The 11,027-nt window shown below is 33.4% G+C and overlaps 1 long non-coding RNA gene and 1 pseudogene across 1 annotated transcript; one reads left to right on the top strand and one right to left on the bottom strand.

Annotated features, from left to right (window-relative positions):
• Positions 1 to 1,653: 1,653 nt before the first annotated feature.
• On the top strand, positions 1,654 to 3,431 carry LOC109240034 (annotated as a pseudogene).
• Positions 3,432 to 5,830: 2,399 nt separating this feature from the next.
• LOC109240032 lies at positions 5,831 to 8,150 on the bottom strand. The gene is made up of 4 exons (XR_002069993.1): positions 7,991 to 8,150; positions 7,544 to 7,902; positions 7,101 to 7,190; positions 5,831 to 6,025 (listed from the first exon to the last, which is right to left on the bottom strand). It is a non-coding gene; the product is annotated as an uncharacterized LOC109240032 (long non-coding RNA).
• Between the last annotated feature and the right edge of the window lie 2,877 nt (positions 8,151 to 11,027).

Here is an 11,027-nt window from a genome sequence, read left to right as displayed (position 1 = left end):
TTCTCGATCCATGAAAAGGTGTACGTATTATATAATCAGCATGCCTTCGTCATTGTCATTTAAAAAAATTTATGACCTGGACTCAATTAGGTGAAATATTTTAATATGTTAACAAAAATTGCTCAAGGTAAGGATGCTAGCTTTTTAGGTTAAAATACACTATGGTATAGAATTGGTAATTTGGTATACTAAGTGTAATTAAGTCAAATCTTAAACATTGAGGGTAATAAGGGATCCTATGTGGCATAGGAATGTAAAAATTCCATGTTTAATATGGGCCCAATTTATTCAGTGTATACGGTAAAAATCTAAGGATAACCGATTTTATGGGCTCGAGGGTTTGCCTCGAGTGTAAACCTGTATCGAAGCAAGTTCAGGCCTGAGGAACGTGAAGACCGATGGATCGAGATCATGCTTGATTAACGTCGCAGTAACATAATCACGAGATATCTGCAATCGACCAGCAACCCCAGCGAGAATCCCGGAACCGATAGAACTATTAACGGTTAATGATATCAATCATGTATTTTACTTCCAAAATTAGAGCCATAGCTTATTTAGGATTTCTCTACCATATAAAGAGGAACCCTTTCATTTGTAAACACATTATCACAATTATCATTATACACGAATTATCTCTTACGCTACTAGAAATACAAACACTCTGCTTTGTACTCACTCTTAATTCTTGGTTGTTCTTACTGTCCATTCTGTTCATATTGCTCATTTTATTCTTTTTACTCTTATTGTTCTTGGCACTTGATCTCAAGCCTAATACAGAACGGGATCGATAACTTGCAATCACACTGGTTCGATCTGTTTTAATCGTTTAATTTCTTTTTTTATTTAGCTACTTATCAATTGGCATTGAATTAGATCACATATCTTTATAACCACATTACAAGTTTAATTGTTACTCGTATTTGGAAGTAAATAGTTAGAATTTCGACCAACTATTTTGGCACCCCAAGACTCAAAGGTTAGACAATTGCACTCGACCATTTGGAGGGGGGTTGGGAGAAGAGGTAGATTAAAAGATTTAAATCCTATGGGTTTAACTTTCAAGGTTTTTAATATTGAATTCATTATATTTTTAAAGTTATAGGTTCATATCTATTATTTTTACAATTTTAATGAATTTTTACGTATAATTTTTTACTCTGCATCGAAAGTTATTGGTTTAATTGAACTCGTTGGATCGATACTAGATCCGACTCTGGTTGGGAAGGGACATTAATTTTATTGTGTTGCCTGGATTGAATTTTTGCTCCAGTATTTGCTCAACTGTTGGTGCTCATTTCTCTTTTAAACTCTGGGTCCGCCTTTTCATCGTGAGCTACGAATTCATATGTAAGTTTGATTTCTCAAAAATTTTCAATCTAGAACTTTTTTCACACGTCCAACAATGACATACAGTGGTGGAGCCACCTTATAGAAAGGGGTGTCAAATGACACCCCGTCGTCGGAAAAATATACTATATATATATATATATATATATATATATATNTATATATATACATACACTCTCCTTAATTTTCTGGTATATTTAATTTTATATATTTTGACACCCCTTAACGAAAATTCTGGCTGCCGTGAATGATAAATCTACTCTTGCATTATTGTACACAATTAATCTTGGTATGTCATCCAAGATTAATTGTGTACAACCATGCAAGAGGAGATTTATCATTCACAGCAGACACTCTATATAAAGGCTATAAGGTCTCGCTAAATTAAATCAGAGAACTCGTGTAAGAAAATCTCATACTGCTAACAAATGGGTCTCAAAGGCAAATTAGTCGCTCAAATAGAGATGAAGTGTGCTGGAGATTTGTTTCATGAACACTTCAAATTAAATCCACTCCAAACCTCCACCATGTCTCCTGATAAGATAACAAATTTCACGTTACATGAAGGTCAGTTAGGTAGTACTGGTTCTGTTGTCAGCTGGAAGTTTGTTCTCGGTAAGCTTCTATTTCCTTTCGAATTTCAATTTGCTTTGGTACAAGTGACCTGTTTCTCAGCTTTCTCTCTTCTTTTCATTTTGTGATAGGGTGTGTTTAGTACCAAAAAAAAACTTTTTTTGGAAAATATTTTCTTTAAAAAATAAGTGATTTTATTATTATTTTTTCTGTGTTTAATTAGGTAGGAGAGAATATATTTAAAGAATTATAATTTAGGCAAACACTCTATGGGACGAAATAACACAAGGGTGGTAGATTTGGTCTAGGAGCCGGAGTAGCGCTGGCAAGGAGGTGGCAGCTGGAGGAGGTATTAAGGGGGAGGGGTGAGGTTGTGCAGGTAGAGGCAGGGGCGGATGCACCTTTGATGAAGTGGTGACACGCGACACTGCTTCGTCGGAAAACTTTACTAAATATATATATTAATACTGTAAGAAAACGGATAAGTAGGAAAAAATGACATCACTTGATGTAATTTGTCTCATGATGTGTTGGTTATGTGCTTGATTTGCTCTAGGACGTCAAAGGTTCAAACCTCAACTAGTAATTTTTTTTTTTACGAATATTTGAGAGAGCCTCGGTGGTTAAAATTATGCTTAAGTAGAATTGAACTCGAGGCCTTTACTAACTTAAACTTAAGATTCAACAAAACAAATAGATTAAGATTATTTTTTCTCCAAAAATATGATAATTAGAATTATTATTCCTGTTCTTTTATAAATTTCGACACCACTTATAAAAATTTTTGCGTACGCCCCTGGGTAGAGGGTACGTAGGGATAGGGGCGTGGGGCGTGGGGTGGGGGTAGAGGTAGGGGTGGAAGTGGGGAATATGACGGGGAAGATCGAGAAAGAATTTTGAAAAATATTTTTTCTCCTTTTGGTAGGGTATTTTTTTTCCTCCAATAGGAGAAAATTTAATTGAAAAAAATGTGTTCATGCAGAAAATATTTGTCACAATATTAAAACAAACTAAACATGAAAATATTGAATTTTTCAGTCATACCTAACATATCCGTAATGTATTGCAATTTCCGTGCAATTATGACATGAGCTTAAATGTTTTGTTTTTTTTCACTATGTTCGCTTTGACAACAGGAGGAAAAGAGAGGCATGCGAAGCAGGTCCTACACATAGATGATGCAAAAAAATCAATTTTGTTGAAGGTGATATGAATGAATTATACAAGTCCCTTGATTTTTTGGAATTTGGTATTTGCCTCCTCAAAGACCTTGAGCCTCACCATGTCGGGAAATAGATATTTCTTCCCCTTCCCATCAGTATGATGAAGTATTATGGCCATCCTAAATCCTTATGAATAAATAAACTTATGGATAAATAAAACTATTTGGTGTGATATATATTCCGTATGTGTTCTATGTTGCGTTTCCAATGGTAATAATATTATATTAATTAATATGATGTACTTTTGGATCGACTCTATGTAACAATCTAATCTCTCTTTTGGTATCGTTATGTGTCAATACATATTTTGAGACTTTTCGTAGGTTCATATGATAATTGGACTTACTGGTACGGTCGGTTTGGAACCCGACGAGCTCGAGGGTGTTCCGGCACCATTACGTGTAATTTGGAAGTTATAGAGTTCCTTGTATCGACCCTAGCAACAATATTGATTAGAATAGTTGCATTCGCTTCATTATTCGAGACATTTGAATAGATCAGTATAGTATTATTGGACTTGTTGATTGTTTGGACGAGTCCCGGGGTCTTGGATGAGTTTCGATGGTTGAACAAATTCTGAAGTTGTAAATTTTTCTAGTGCCTTTATTTTGATCGGTTGGGTAGTGTCAGGATCTCGAAGGCTTGTGTGAGCTTGTCATGGTGGCCGCGTGTAACGGTCCTGCCGATCGTTTTGTGTAATGTTGTTATCCCACATATCTTCTTACGTAAAAGTGCATCGTAAGCAAAATAAAGTAGGACAAAAAATGAGATCATCTTTGAAGTATATAAAGTAAGCTAATCAATTTACCTCAGAGATTACAAATATTGAAGATCATTATCAACAAGTACAAAGAAGGATGGAAGGTTCAGAAGATAACGGAATTAAAGAAAATAATATTTCGTCAAAAGTCAACAAGTAGGGAATGTTATAACATGTACTTTTGGGTGAGACTAGGATGCTTAACATGATAACACTACAAGAAAGTATGAAATTTGCAACAACTTTTTTCGTTGCCATACATTAGATATTGTTGCGAAAAGTACTTTTGGCAACAACAAAAAAGTTGTTGCATGCCGTTGCAATAAAAAGGCTTTTCGCAACACGTATTGTTGTGGGCACAAACCACTTTTTGCCAACAATATTATATTTTCTGTTATACTGCTAGCAATAATAAATGTGTAGTTGCTACATACACAAATCACATTTTCTTTCAAACTATCACAAATATATATATATATATATATATATATATATATATATATATATATATATATATATATACACTTTGGACAGATGCTTTAAGATGAACCATACATAGAGGTGAAAAGAACATCAAAAGGTAAAAGCTCAACAGAAACAATAAAGTGAAATTTCTTCATAATTAATTCAGAACTTTGGTGAATTTGATCGGAAGNTTTGGTGAATTTCAATAATGACAAAGTAAAACTAGATAGGCTTCATCTAAACCCAGAATAATAAGATGTTTATTCTAATACAACAAAAATAAAACTAGGAAGTTTCATAAAAATAATAAATTGTCTGTGAATAGGTTTTTCGATACTGAAAAAAACTAGATAATAAGAGGATAAGAAAAATTAATGCTCAACAAAAATTAATTTTGACTAAATCTAAAATGGGTTTCACCGACATCCCGTACAAACACAATATTTAGCCTTGAATTTAACATCACAAGATAAGAACTTGAGACATTACTGTTATTCTCCTTGACAGATTTGGGTTCTTTTCAAAAATACCTGCATGCAAATTGGAGCAAACACCAACACTAAAAAAACAGAACTGCAAGTCATCCAATACTTAGTAAAGTGTGATTAAAACAAACCATTCTTCTCAAATGTCTTCATTCTTCCTTCTAAATATTCAAGAAAGTGTTTTGAAAGGACATTAACATTAACCCCTTGACACGGTAGTGAACCATCTAATGAATCTTCATTCCGTTTGAACACCTCTTATTCCTTAATCAACAGCAATAACAATAAATATACTTGTTCCCAAACTAGTCGGGACGACTATATGAATCTTTTTGGACACCTCTTATTCCTTAAGACAGAAGAAAAATTGTTGAATCTAAAATTCATCATTAGTAAATATTTTCTACTTCTATTACAGGAACTAAAAATCATTCATAGAAGAACTACCACTACACGAAAGTATGAAATTTGCAATAACTTTTTTCGTTGCCATACATTAGATATTGTTGCGAAAAGTACTTTTGGCAACAACAAAAAAGTTGTTGCATGCCGTTGCAATAAATGCTGATGGGAAAAGTTTTTGCAACAACAAAAATTGTCATTGCCAAAAGCTGACTTAACGCAACAAAAAATATTGTTGCCATAAATTATATTTTGCTTATACACTTGTGGCTTATAAAAATATTTAGCAACAAAAATTATTGTTGCGTAAATTGTTATTATTTTTCGCAACAATACTCCTTGTGGCAAAAAATATGGCAGGAGTGTAGTTAATAATCTGTTATAAAGGCTTTTTGCAACACGTATTGTTGTGGGCACAAATCACTTTTTGCCAACAATATTATTTTCTGTTATACTGCTAGCAATAATAAATGTGTAGTTACTACATACACAAATCACATTTTCTTTCAAACTATCACAAATATATATATATAAATTAATATATGATATATATTTGCAAAGGTCAATACAACTAATGCACTAAGTATTTACATTCTTTCAAAAACTAAATACTACTAAAACACATGTTCTTACTTAAAAATAATAACAAGAGCATCTACAGGTTCATAATTTCTAATCTAATAACAACCCAAAAGTAAATCTTCTTCTAGTAGCTTGAGCATTAGATGAACCATATTGTCAGCTATGTTGGTTTATTCATCTTCATCCTGCAAAAGAATATAAATTATAATTATAATTTTTCTAAAAGAAAATTATAATGTACACTAGTACCGATCAAAAAAAAAATTTGGGCACAAATGAATGATATAAAAAGATTCTTAAAACCAAAGCTAAAGCTAAGAAATCAAATAAGAATTATATGGAAAACTGTCAAAATCATGCGTATAGTAAGCTAGTTGTCTATGAAGCCTTTATTAATATAACCTCGTGATCATGATTCATGAAGAAGCAAAAGTCTATAGAAAACAAAATTTTGCATGTTAAAATTACTAAGTATACAATATCTGTTTCGACATCACTCCAAAATTTGTTCTACAACTACACTTGGTCTAACCAAAGATAGCTTAGAATCAATCTATTTCACTTTTCTCTTCAGCATTATCCCTTTATATTTTATTTCACAAATTTAACCAAACATCCTATGAATATACACACCTCGAGAGCTTGCCCATGCTCGTGAGGTAACTAAAGAGAAGGCATATTTAAAGTCCTCTAATGTCAACACATTTTGGATAAAATCAGCCTTCTTAATTGTTAGAAATTCTTGTTCAACAAACAGCTTATGCATAATTGTTTGGTGATGTAATGAACTTGGTTGAATCATCTGTAGCTCATTGTCATCCCAGAATATTGTGTCATGCATATATTCTGATTTAGGCCGGGGAAGAAGAAAAAGCAAAGTGATCTTTTTCTGTACAAAAATGGTACTATTGGAATATTTATATTATTGTGATGAATGAGACAAAATCTTTATGTAAACAGAATAGTGTTAAAGAGCTTGTGTAGCAGACAACCTTAGTGTACTGTACCAAAACAGGTGATGTAAAAAGGGAGATACATGTATAATTTAGCAAATGCTTCTGGTATAATTTAGCTATGCCGAAATGTTGTTTAAACTAAAATGTATGTGTGCTTGGTATGAGGAAAGTCGTTTGATAAGAAACATTTTCTGGTAACCATGACAGAGAACTAAATAAATTGTAACTGAAAACTATAATACAAACATGATATTGAACAATATCAACGAATTTATTTTTACAAGAGTTAGACCAAATTTCTTACCGTGATGTTATCCATAAGTCTTAAATGGGTTGCCTCATTTGAACCACTTAAATTGGAAATAATGTTTAGAAGTCCACCAGAAACTCCATTCTGTTAAATATAATAAAATTACATAACTTAATTTGTCGTACAAATCAGTGGAAAGGAATGATATGGGAACGAGTTAGAAACACAAATAGTGCGAGCGACAAAAGTAATTAATCAATACAAGCATGCCCTGTGGTGTTATTTTGTGGATCATATGTAAGTAATACGGTATCATTTGCTAGTTTAGTACATGAGTGATTTTTACTTTACAAGTACGTATGGACATTTATTTGCAATCAATTCTAGAGTTATGCTTCAATTAGATATTATATGTTTTCTTGTGTTTAGAGCAATGCTAACATGCTACCACTTTTATTGTTACAGAAATACTCTTAGGATCAAAAGTAATGAAATACCTCACTACTTAGTATATGGGATGCTAGTGCCATCATGCTCTCTTTTAACAATTTTTGGTCAACCACCAAGGCTTCTCGATTTTTTCGCTCCTCCTCAACCTGTTTCTGTACTTCTTTTAGCTGGCATTCTACACTCGTTTACGACGTTCTTCTTCTGCCTCTTTTTGTTGTGCTTGCAGTTTCTCTTGAATTCCATTCATGGATCTCCTAGTTGTTGACTTAACTCCCGATCCTTGACCCCGACAATAACTTGACGTTTCTCCAACAACTTCCACAAATGCGGCATTAACAATCCGGTCCAAATCGGTATCCTCTTCAATTTCTTGGATTTGTTCAGCAATATATTCGTTCACCTTATCCTACAAAAAATTTATACAGTATTTTACTTTCAATATTTATTTCTAAAAACTCATATTATATGAATAAAGATAAAAGTGCCAAATGTACATTTAATTCAGCAGAGGCATCATTAACCCAATGTCCGTCCTTCATGTGAGTCAATTCCGAAAGTTTCTGCAAGTTTGGTTCTTTTCCAGTGTTTTTATTTCTCTACCAAAACAAATCAAATTATGTTATTAAATCAAGAATAACCAAAAATCGTAAAAATAAAGACATACATTACCTGTTCAAAAGATACTGCTTGGAATGATTTTCTGCCGCAAATATGATTCATTTCTTGATTTGCCTTATTGGTTTTGTTTCGCTCACTCATTCTCTGCATTGAGTTTGATAACTGGTTGCTTTGAATAATATCAACACAACTTGAGCAACATAAGTGGAGAACGTAAATGCTATTTTTTTAAGTTTTAACAAAGGTAAAGGATTAAAAAGAATCCTACAGATAAGACAATAGACATGTCGGGTTTTGGAGTCTATTTTGTAAAATTGTAAAGGTTCCATATTTCAAAAAGTGAGCCTCAATGCAGCCAATGGAAGTTATGAAGACAAAGTAGTTTCACTTAGTATTGAAAGTACCTACGAATACAATAACATGAAAGTGATCTGCCTAAGAAAGAAAAACTCCACATAAATGAATGAGGTAAAAAAATCTACTGCATGCTCACAGGCTTATACACCCAAACGACCTGAGATCATAAAAAACATTTGCAGATTCTCAGGGAGGTACTATTCTTTAGATAAAGACCAACATAACTGAACCTGCTCATTTCTTGAAAAGGCATTCCAGTTGTGAAGACAGAATTAATAGGAGCCAGAAACATTCTCCTTTTTTAGGATAAATATTGTGGATACAATTTCTGGAAGGTTAATTGAACATTACCAACAGATAGTATATGATAATCTCCCTAAATTTTGTACTTGTTGTAAACATCAAGGACATGATGTAAAATCATGTCGTTGGAGGATTGAGAAATCTAACGAAGAAGCTGCTCCAGTTATTGAAGTTGAAGGGCTGGGTAGTTTTGACAAATTAGAAGGTGATGCTAGAGACTATCTTAATGCAAAAAGGGCTGAACAAATGGTAGATAATATAGCAAAGAAGAGTGTGGTTGAGCAGAATCGTGTAGAACATAGGGTGAATAAAAGTGTCGCAGTTGATCGAGTGGGGAAGGAGACTGGTGTTTCTAAGAATTCTGCTATATTAAATTTCCTAATGCAACAGATGGTATAGCTGGTCCAAAAAATTTAATAGTGGTGCAACAAGAAGTTGGGACAACTGTTAATGCTGTTGTAACAGTTCCAGTTACGGCAGCTCTTAATAGGGTTGTTAGTGATTTGAAGGCTGCTACTCATGGTGTTTCTAAGGGTCCAGGTGCTGGGCAAAAATCTGTTGAAGCTGGGCATCAAACATCTAAAGGACAAGGGACAACTAGCGTACAAAAGTTAACAGAGGATACTGGAGTTGTGGCTATAAAAGATGGGCAAGTTACCGCTGATTCGCACAAAGAACCAGCCACACAGGTTGTTAAAATCTCAACAGATCAAGCTTTGTTAGTGCATGATTGTGCAATGAAGAAGACTGGGCAGTCTCAACAGAATTACCTAGCTAGTGCTGGTGCAATGCAGGCTCATGTTGATCAAAGAAAAAATAACATGGTACCTGGTGATCAAATTTCTGTGGGGCAAGATAAAATAGGTGTAGGGGCAGTAGGTACTACAACTGCTACTGGTGCTAAGGCTAATGAGATAAAAGATGCACTACATGATGTTTCTGATCATGATACTCCAAAGCAACCAGCTACAACTCCAATCAAATCAGATACAAGGAGTAACAACTGGAAAGTGGTGAATAAATCACCTCGCAATAAGCAAACTCCAAGTCTTCAAAAATTGTTGAATCTAAAATTCATCATTAGTAAATATTTTCTACTTCTTTTACAGGAACTAAAAATCATTCATAGAAGAATTACTCTGTGATAATCAAGAATTGTTCTGTTCACGATAAGATAAAGTAATTTAAAATTTAAAATTAAATCCCTCTGTCCCAAAAGAACAATATATTTTGGAGTACGAATAACAATGCATCTATGTGTCTGTTCCAACTAAAGGTGGTTGTAATTTCCTAGCTTTTCTTCTTCACAACTTATGTTTTCTTCTATAGTGATAGCGACCTAATAAATGATCTGCGCATTAACAGACTGCTTTGCTAACAGCTCTGTGAGAGAATATATAGCGACACGCCTTTTTTGTCATCCTACTCTAAAATTAAAAGTTTCCTTCCAATCTCTCACAGATCATATTTTTTCCATAAGATATTTTACTTCATTCATCATCCATATTCTTAGCATACATGGAAGGCAAAATCAATAGCAATAAAGAACACGGTCTCAAGATTCAATATCCTAATAAAAATAAAATTTGATAATTTTAAATTCTGAATCAACAGCGATCCAAGGTCATAATCACATATACAAGAATCACATAAAAATTATACGTAAAAACAAAAAAACAAAAAAAGCAACATTTGAGAAAAATTAATTACGTGGCAGCCACTTTGGTTATGTGACATTCTCCTTATTCATTTCACATGCTGATTAAAAACTCCCAAGACAGGATACAAGCAACTGCCCTTAGTGAAATACTGTTAGCACCATCAAGCTATCTGAAACATCCACAACTGCAACGTTTAATATGTACAACAATTATATGCTCTTGTCATAATTCAGACCAGCTTTAGCACTGCTAAATGAAGAAACTTTGAGGCACACACTTGGAGACTAAGACAGCCAATACAATCATATTTTACGTCAAAGCGCCTTCTATGAAATTAAGAAACAATAATTTCAAAGATTATCAAAAATAGCGGGTAAAATTTCTCACCTCTTAACGGGAGAGACACAAACTCATAGTAAAAGCCTCAATAAGGGAGAGCTAAAAGGGTAACTTTAATCCCAAAAAAATCGAACAAAGAGACAGCAAATAACAAGCTCATAAATCATTGATAGGAAACGTATCAAACACCAACGAAAAGTCATCAAATTTCTAACAAACAATAACCAAAAAAATTCCAACAATAACAAACCCA

This window comes from Nicotiana attenuata, unplaced genomic scaffold (genome assembly GCF_001879085.1).
Source record: "Nicotiana attenuata strain UT unplaced genomic scaffold, NIATTr2, whole genome shotgun sequence".
NCBI classification, from domain to species: Eukaryota; Viridiplantae; Streptophyta; class Magnoliopsida; order Solanales; family Solanaceae; genus Nicotiana; species Nicotiana attenuata.
This window is presented reverse-complemented; position numbering and strand designations above follow the sequence as displayed.